Raw genomic sequence first — 9,815 nt, 5'->3', positions numbered from 1 at the left:
CCCTTGCAAGTTCCAAATGGCGCGATAGGGGTGCAAGTGATGATGATAGGTTCAGGAATTGTGGCACTTACCTGGGATGTGCGATTGACTAAGAATGAAGTGGCGTGGAAAAAAAATATGAAAAGGGCCCCGTACGCACCCTAAAGGATGGAAAGGTCTAAGAAGGAGCCACGATCGAAGAGCAGTCACTCTGGCACGGCCAGGAAAACGGAAAAACATTAATACTAAAGTATTCACCACACACTCACGCAGTTCGCACCCGTTGGTGCACTCACGGCGAACGTGACGGCAAGACAAGAACTACAGGACTGCCGCCTTCTGTTTGTGCACAGTTTACTAAAAAAACATAGTGACGACGGTCGGCTCTTCGCGACACATGTCCAGATCGTAGTTGCCCTGCGGAATATGCTCCTATATTTATATTTTTTTCATCTATATTTATTCCATTCTCATTTAGAATTAAAAGAAAACACATCGAAAAGAAATCGCCGGAGAGAGACCCGCGATTTGTAACCTCTGAGATCAACGCATTAATCAACTCGTGAAGGATGGTACAAATTACATTGTGCCAGCTGCTGAACTCTATGGTTTCAGACAGTTATGCATTCGAAGCCGTAGTCGTTAATTTAACATGACAAAGGAAACTTTTGCGCCAGGACAGCTACCACCAGTTTACCTTTTGTTCTGGTCACTTCGTCAGCTCCTTGAAAACAAAGCAGCCGAGAGATGACATTGCATTTTTCTCTGCAGAAACCTCGTCTGTAGCTCACTTATCCTACCGCAGTGAAAAGTCGATCCAAGAAAATCCTATTTTACGAAGTTCTTCATCTAATAAAGAAATTTTCATTCACAGGCAGGTACTCACAGAGTTCCGTAATATAATCAGCCCGAATTAACGAAACAAACTTGGTCGAACTCGATTTAAGGTCATTTTTCTTGAAATAAATGAGTTTAAAAAAGCGGTGATTTTTTCTAATTTTGATACCGACGGGTTTTTCTTGAAGCGTGCGCTCTAAAGCTATCCCCTTAAAACATCTAGGTGCCATGGTCACATCGCTAGCTTTATTTTGACGAGGCTGCATGCCGCGCCCATGCACGGAAGTGTGGACTCAACGCCACCTGGGTATAACGTAATTTGCGACAAATAGAATGCAGCAGTAGTTTTTTCGCGTCTCTCTGTTACAATTTCAGATTTAGGGGGACCGAAAAATTGCTTTCTCGATTTTACGCACTTCCCGATTTAACGAAATAACTCCAGCGTGGTCGTTACTTCGGTAAATCGAGTTTCAACTGTACTTGCTACCCGTCGATGTAAAGAGAAAAGTGCAATGGGAACGAGGCCGTCGGTCGCTCGCTGCCACCTCTGCTCTGTGAATAGTTTTGCGCCTTCGGCTGCTTGCCGTTTTAAGGGGAACGCATCAATTGACTCGAGAAGCGCAAAATCCGGCATTTTCGGTGTGACCACGCGAGGGTACAAAAAGGCTACGAACCCTCGACCTTTGGTGCGAGTCGAATCCGCCAATTTGGCATTATTTAAGGCGAAGGTAATTAAGTCACAGTTAATAAATACATTGTTAATTAAGGCACCCGAACCCACGAACTTTTCTGTTGTTTAAGGCAAAATAATTAGGGAACTCGAAGCCACGACCTTTTTTGCAAGTAGAACCGTTGGCATCGCGCTGTGGCAAGTCTAAGCAACACGTAGTGTTCGCACTCCTTTCGCATTCATCCACATAGGGATAACTAAGTGCAGTTGATTTTCTGTTTTTGTTCTCAATTTTTCGGGAAACATTTGTTTACTCGAGGGTCCTTGATTATTGACGAAGAAAACGGACGGCGAAATTTGACTTCTCGGATTCCGCACCCGTACCGCGAGCCGGTAACTTCAATTTCACTTTACGCGTGAAAGGAAGCTTACAGTGCATCAGAAATACTTAGGCACTTTAGCACCGGACCTAAATCTTTTGTTCTCACTATTTTAGGGGGGAGGGGGACACTGTTTACAGTATAGTCGTTCATTATTAGCAGACAAAAAATGAGAGGGAGAGAGAAAAGGGAAGATGCTAACCTTCGCTATCATTTTAGATTCTGCTCGTAAGTACGCTTACGAACGTCAATATGAGGCTATGGACTTTAACATTTAATGTACATTCGTGTTGCTGGACACTCGATATGCCCGTACTCTTCAATAATCTGAAGACAGCGCGTGTCATGCATCAGGAAGAGTTTATTGCTTACGTTAAATAACTATGCCACCTTCTATGACGTTTATACTCGGTCTACTTCTTCCTTTTAGGTTGTTAATATTAGACTTGTTCGAATAAAGGTATGTAATAATATACTGCTTAGTAATGCATCATTTGTTTGCATTTTTCTTGTTTTTCGTGATCGTTGCATATCCAACACAAGCACTTACGGTAATATTGCGTCGTCACCTCGTTCTCTCTCATCCTTTTACTGTTTCTCCCTCACCCATTGCCCCAATTGAGGAGAAGGCCAGAGAAAATCTCCTCCTGCTGAAATCTCGACCGTATAATTAAGCTTTCCCCTCGGTATAGGCATCGTTCACGCATTACGTAACACTATTATATATATATATATATTTTCATGTGGTAGGGCCGGTGAAAAAAGCAGCAAAACAGTGAATGGTAAAACTAGTCGTTCATTGGGCGAGCCTGTGCCCTAAAACATAGGCTACGCTCAACACACAGCGATAGCGGCGAGAACGCAATCAGTCAGCGATGGTAGAAAATCTGATCAGCGGGTCAAGCGCGTCTGCTTTTCTCCGTCAGTCGTCGAATGTTCCACAGTAACCGTTGGTACCTGCGTGTCTTCCACACAGCTCTACACTATTCGCGTCGCGCATACATGCAATCAGATTAGACAAGTTTCTGTGACAGACAGCGGGTGGAACCATCGATAACATTCGAGAAACTTCCGATAGATGCAGGTGTGTCCTGCGCTCTGCGATAACGTTTGTTAGGTGGTGACAAGTGGTCACCCGGAAAAGGTAGACAAGCGCACGTGTCAATATACAAATATAATTAAGGTATTTTCAATAGGTTACAGTGTATCTCAGTTTCGTTATCATTTCCCCCTACCTGCCCCTACCGGGACTTTCGGGGTAACCGAATAAAAACAACATCCGAAAACTAAAGAGATCATCGTCTCACACAAAACGTCAAAATGCAATCCCTAGAAAACAGAATGCGAGAGATAGAGTCCAAGGTGCAGGAAATGGACATCAGGACGTCGACCCAGACTGGTCTGGCCCAGTCTGGTGCGCGGGTGGCAGTGACGGACAAGTCCAAGCCGCTCTCCAGGAAGCTGTCGACACTACAGAGCGCTTTCTAACCGACACGGGACTCCGGTGCTCCCCAAAGAAATCAGAGCTCCTTCTCTACAGCCCAACTAGAAAGGGCCGCAAGCCAAAGAACTGGAAACCCCCCACTGAAATTGACATTAATCTCTACACCAAGTGCGGAGATCTCATTCCCAAAGTCGCGTCCATTCCAATCTTGGGAATGACACTCGAAGGGGCGGGCACGAATAGCATCACCATTCACAAACTACAAAAAAGACGGATAGCGTCATCGGTCTAATCAGGCGGGTAGCTAACAGAAGGAGAGGCCTGAGCGAAGAGAATCTGATAAGGCTAGTCCACGCTTTCTTGTTATGCCATTCCACGTACGTAGCGGCCATGCACGTCTGGAAGAGGGCCGAGCGAGACAAGTTAAATGCCATGATAAGGAGGGGGATCAAGAGCGTGCTCGGACTACCAAACTACACACGCACCGACCGACTCCTGCAGTTGGGTATTCATAATACCCTGGAAGAAACTGCAGAAGCACAAGAAAGGGCACAGATTCTCAGGCTCTCCGGCGCCAGGGCAGGCAGACGACTCCTAACAGAGATGGGCGTCCCCCCGGCCACTGTCGAAGACGCCTATCAGGGCCTTCCGAAAGAGCACAAAGATACAGTCATCATACCACCCGCCCCGCGCAATATGCATCCCCAACGCAACGTAGAAAGAAGGAAGGACAGGGCGGTGGCGCTCCTACGCCGCGCGACAGAACTCCCAGGCGGCAGCTGCTTCGTTGACGCCGCCTATTATGGCAACAGCAACAATTTCATGGTAGTGTCGATCAACCACAGGGGTTCGACCGCTAACGCCGCTTCGGTACGAAGCACGTCGTCGCGTGCGGCCGAGAAAGTGGCCATTGCCTTGGCCCTCCTGGACGACAAACATGCTAATATCTTCAGCGACTCCAGGGCAGCCATCCGCTCCTTCAGCGTTGGCGCTGTGTGTAAGGAAGCCTGTCGCATCCTCGACGGCAAAAGCATCGCCACCCACATTCTCAGGTGGTATGGGAGGCCCCCACATCATGGGAGGCCCCACAAACCTGAACGAGCTGGCCCACTCCAAGGCGCGAGGTCTCGCTTTCCGCGACCACGGAGAACTCCAGCGCCGGCCCGCAGTGGTGGAGAGCAGAGATCAACCGACCACATACAATGAAATTGCGCAGCACTTCTATCTCGGCAGGAGAGACTTTCCCTTTCCACTAGTGACGGTAGAGAGCATCTGTGTTTTCGGCTGTTCCACTTTTCTGTAGCTTTTTAATATTGTGTGTACACAGTGATCGCGTCGTCCTTCGGGATGGCGGCCACACGTCCCGTGCAGCTTCCCGTCGACGCAGTTGACCCAGCTGCTGCTCGGCCGGTTGGTGCCCTCTGTGCTACGACCGTCACCGACGTGGAGCTTCCAGATTCGGCCGATGACTCCACGGTGACTGAGATGGATTCCGACAGTAGCAGCTTCACGCCTGTTGAATCGCGCCGCCTGAAAAGGAAGTTGCACCGGACATCAACAGCTGGTGAGTCGACTACAAAGACCGTTGACAAACTTGGCGCGTTACGCCGGACATCAGCAGCGAGGGAGTTGCCTGCAGAGAATGTTGATGCACCTGACGGGTTTTCTATGGCCTTCGTAGCCACAACGGAGACGGCTAACTTGAATACCATCAACAGACAGCGGCTGTCCCAATTCTTCGACCAGCTGATTCCGGGACAAGTCCAAGAGGTCAGAATCAACGCTTGGAAGAATGTCCTTACGGTAGATGTGAAATCTCGGGCGTCCGTGGACAAACTGAAAGAAATTGGAGTGTTAGGCGGTATGCCGGTCCGCCCCTATCTCTTTCACGGAAAACGGACTTCCGCTGGAGTTATCACAGACGTAGACCCTGAAATAACGGACAGCGACCTGCGGACACTGATCAAATCTACGGCCAAGATAGTCGACATTCATCGTTTCGGCCGATCACAGTGTGTTAAAGTTGTTTTTGAAGCCGACTCTATCCCATCCCACGTCAAGGTGGGCTATGTGCGGCATCCTGTCCGTCTGTATGTTCCAAAGACTGTTCAATGCCGCAAATGCAACAGGATTGGCCACGTGAGTGCTGTTTGCAGAAACGAAATATCCTGCCGTCGATGCGGCGGATCACACCAGCATGACACTTGCAAGACGGAGACAGTCAAGTGCACCAACTGCTTCGGCGCTCATGAGGCGACGGCTAAAGACTGTCCTAGGATGAAGAACGAGAGGTTTATCCTGAAGAAGATGGGAAAAGAAAACTCAAGTCACCAAGATGCGGCCGCGTCTATTCGTCGCCGCAAACGTCATTCCCGACACCAACGCCCGGAGTCACACGTCACTAGTCTGTCTCAGCCGCCGTCACAGCAACTCTCAGCTCCGTTGCCTCAACGTATTGAGCTGCAGAATAAGACGCCGCCTGCTGCAGCGCCCCATGTTACCACGGTGGTTCAGAAAGATGCGGGTATATTATCCACCTCCTTTGATGTGGAATGGCCTGCTCTGTCATCAAAAGTCGTCGAACCAACGCGTCCATCAATCCGTGCCGGTCCAGTGGACATTAAGGACAAGCCGGAAGACCAGCAGGTGAACGTTCTTCTAAAAGAACTTTTACATTCCATGCGCACGCTGCTTTCAGGCATCAATACGCCAACAGCAAGGGTTGTTGTTCAGTTTTTGGATGCAATTGAGCCGCTCTTGGCGGCATTGCAGTGATTCATTATGGCGCTACCACACAACCCCTCCTCTGTGTCGATGCACATACGTCGCAGTGTAGTGATGCAGTGGAATGCCCGAGGCCTGCGTGGTCGCCTAAGTGACTTCCGACAGCGCGTCCAGAAATACCGCTTCCCCGTGATTGTTATATGTGAGCCCAACATGCCTTCTGCTTTCCGCCTTTCTGGATATGTCCTGCTGTGGTCTCGAGAAGCTGATGAAACCAGCAAGGTATTAGTGTGCATACGCCGAGATATTCCACACTACCGCCTTGCCCTCCAGCACCATAACTCGAACCACTACATTTGCTTGACGTTAACGCTTAGAGGGCGGGTCTTCTCGATCCTCGGCGGCTACATTCCACCCAGAGATCACATTGATTTCTCGTATCTGTCCTCAGCAATCCAGAGTTGCACAGCTCCCCATATTATTGTGGGCGACTTCAATGCTCATCACCCCCAATGGGGAAGTACAGTAATGAATAACCGAGGCAAAGCCTTGTCCGACTTTATGCACTCACAGGATTTCGTCAATATTAATGATGGCTCTCCTACGTTTCTGCGTGGCGCGTCCTATAGTAGCTGCTTGGACCTGACGTTTGTTTCCTCACGACTACAGTCTTCTATAAGGTGGTTCAGTGATGTGGAAACACATGGCAGTGATCACATACCAACGTATATCTGCGTCAAGTGGTTCGCACCTACCACTTCGTCTCATGTGCGGTGCACTGACTGGCCCACTTTTAAGACATTCGTGGAGAATTCCTGTGCGAATCTCGAGTCACCAAAGTAAATAGAAGACTTGATCACCTCCGCCCTCAGTGAGGCCACGCGGACCATATGTGCACCTTCATCGGGGTCTCCTATCGACGTGGAATTCGAGAGGTTGCGCGCAGTCCGACGGCGCGCTGAAAGGAAATATAGAAGGACGAAATCCACGTACGATCTCGCCCTTTGTCGCCGAGCTCAATGACAAATAAAGCGCCATCTCGAGAAATTAGGAAGGAAGCGATGGAGAAAGTTCTGCTCATCACTGGATCCTCGCAAGCCGCTGTCACGTATTTGGCATGTAGTCAGGAGCCTACGTTTTCCCCCACAAGACAGGTACCCTTTCAGTGCTCTGGCCCTTTACCAACGCCGCAATGATGTAGAGGTAGCGGACGACTTCTGCAAAATGATTGTGGGCACAACTCAACCAGCCTCAATCCAATTCGAAGTTTTCGCGCCACCTTCCTCAAGTGACCACTACGACTTGACTTGCTCTATACGATGCCCGAATTAGAGGCTGCTCTTGCGTCGTGTCGGCATTCATCTGCTCCTGGCCCTGACGGGATCTCGTACTCGTCTCTGTCTCACCTTGGCAGGGCTGGTCGCACTGCAGTGCTCAATTATTACAACGACACATGGGTCTCCGGTATTGTTCCGCAGCAGTGGAAGATCAGCCGCCTGGTTGCTCTCTTGAAGCCTGGAAAGACTCCTTATGAGCTTACCTCATACCGCCCAGTTACATTAGCCAGCTGTGTTAGCAAAGTTATGGAACGAATGGTCCTGGCGAGGCTCGAATGGTTTCTGGAAAGAAATGATCTTTATCCGAACATGATGACCGGTTTTCGGCGGGTTCGTTCTTCAATTGACAACGTCATTGACCTCTTTACGACAGTGGAACATGAAAAACGTCAACGCCGACTCGTCGCCGCTGTTTTCTTAGATATCAAAGGGGCCTACGACAACATCCTTCATGAAGCCATTCTCGATGCCCTAGATGACTTGGGTATTGGCGGCCGGCTCTACCTCAGCGGCCGTTTCATTCACATGTCCACGCCTGACGGAGACACTAAACGTCATCAGGTATGCCGCGGAGTTCCTCAGGGAGGAGTTCTCAGCCCAACATTATTTAATGTGGCACTGATTGGCCTGGTGGGTGAGCTTGCACCTCACATCCACATCAGTGCATATGCAGATGACATCTGCATCTGGGCTTCTGGTACAACACGCCCACAACTACGTGCGAAATTACAACGGGCTGTGCCATCTACTTCACGATACATACGGCGTCAGGGTTTGTGCTTAGCTGCCGAAAAATGTGCTGTGGTTGCATTCACGCGCAAATCCGTCTGCCGCTACCCAATCTCCATTAACGGTGTCATAATGCCTTATGTCTCCCACCACAGATTCTTGGGCATTATCATTGACCGCGATTTGTCATGGACGAGGCATGTTAATATGTTGAAGCAAAAACTTAATCTGTTTTGCCATGGTCTTCGCTTCGCAACAGGCATGAAATGGGGCCCCACGGAAGGCTCATTACTAAGACTTTATCAGTCTCTCTTCGTGGGCTACATTCGATACAGCCTTCCGATACTCTCAAACTTGAGCATTTCCTGCTTACGGACATTAGAGAGCGTCCAAGCGCAGGTACTCAAAATATGCCTCGGGTTGCCACGGCGTGCCTCCAACAAAGGCACAATTGAGGAAGCCCGCGTATGCCCATTACCGATATACCTGTCCCACGAACCACTTCGTGTGTATTTACGCTTACTGACACGACACCATTGCCATCCATTGACGTCGGTTCTACATGAGCGTCCGGAAAGCAGTTTCACAAGTGCACTCCGCTGCCATCTACCCCACATAACAACAGGCTATGTCCTTCCATATCACCCCGTCAAACCACCATGGGTGATGGTTCAACCTTCCGTATGCGTACATGTCCCCGGCATACTAAAGACATCATTGGTTCCCGTCAGTGGACCACAACAACTTGCTCTCGCGTACATCTGGTCAGAATACCAGACATATGTTCATGTGTACACAGACGGCTCCGTGTCACCTAAGGCATCGACAGCAGCTGTGGTGATACCAGCCCAACAGATGACTCGAGGTTTCATACTAGACCATAATTCAACATCAACCGCTGCAGAGCTTGTGGCTATTCGGGAAGCGATTCGCCACATCTGCGGGGAAAGACCTAAAGAGTGGTGCATTTTCACGGACTCAAAACCCGCGCTGCAAATTTTGGGATGCTTCCTGCGCCACACCGCATATCAGGTTCTGGCCCTGCAGATCACCGAGCTGCTTTCATACGCTCAAGAAAAACACCACCGCATTGTGTTCCAATGGATCCCGGGACACTGTGGGCTCAACGGTAATGAGATGGCCGATGCTGCAGCAAGGCGCGCCCTCAGCAGTGGCCTGCGAACTGTAGTGCCATTCTCCAGACCGGATATCACATGCCTCCTGTCGGAATTAATGAGGAGTGCGACGAGGAGATACTGGGCCCAGCCAGACGCTCGTCACGTCCGCCTTAAAAGCCTGGATCCCGATATGAAATTTCCTATTCTGCGTGGAATTCCACGCCCTCATACATGCCTGATACGCAGACTGCGATTAGGCGTCGCCTTCACGCGCAAATATTTGCACATGTTATTGGACCGACAGGTCCCCTTCCCCGGACTGTTCAATGTGTGGCGCTGTAGAGACTATAGAACATGTGCTCGTGGTGTGCCCTGAGTATGCGCGAGAAAGACTGACATTGGCAGGTACATTGAGACATTTACACAATGGACCACTGTCAGAGGACCTCTTGCAAGGCGCGTGGCCACAGAGTTGGCGGACGACAGACACAATGCGTGCACTTTCACGTTTCCTAGGTGACACGGGCCTGAACTCACGCCTGTGATACCAGTTGTGTAATGTGTCATTCACCTCGTTCCTCCCATTATCATCCCCCA

This window comes from Dermacentor albipictus, chromosome 6, assembly GCF_038994185.2.
Source record: "Dermacentor albipictus isolate Rhodes 1998 colony chromosome 6, USDA_Dalb.pri_finalv2, whole genome shotgun sequence".
NCBI classification, from domain to species: Eukaryota; Metazoa; Arthropoda; class Arachnida; order Ixodida; family Ixodidae; genus Dermacentor; species Dermacentor albipictus.
This window is presented reverse-complemented; position numbering follows the sequence as displayed.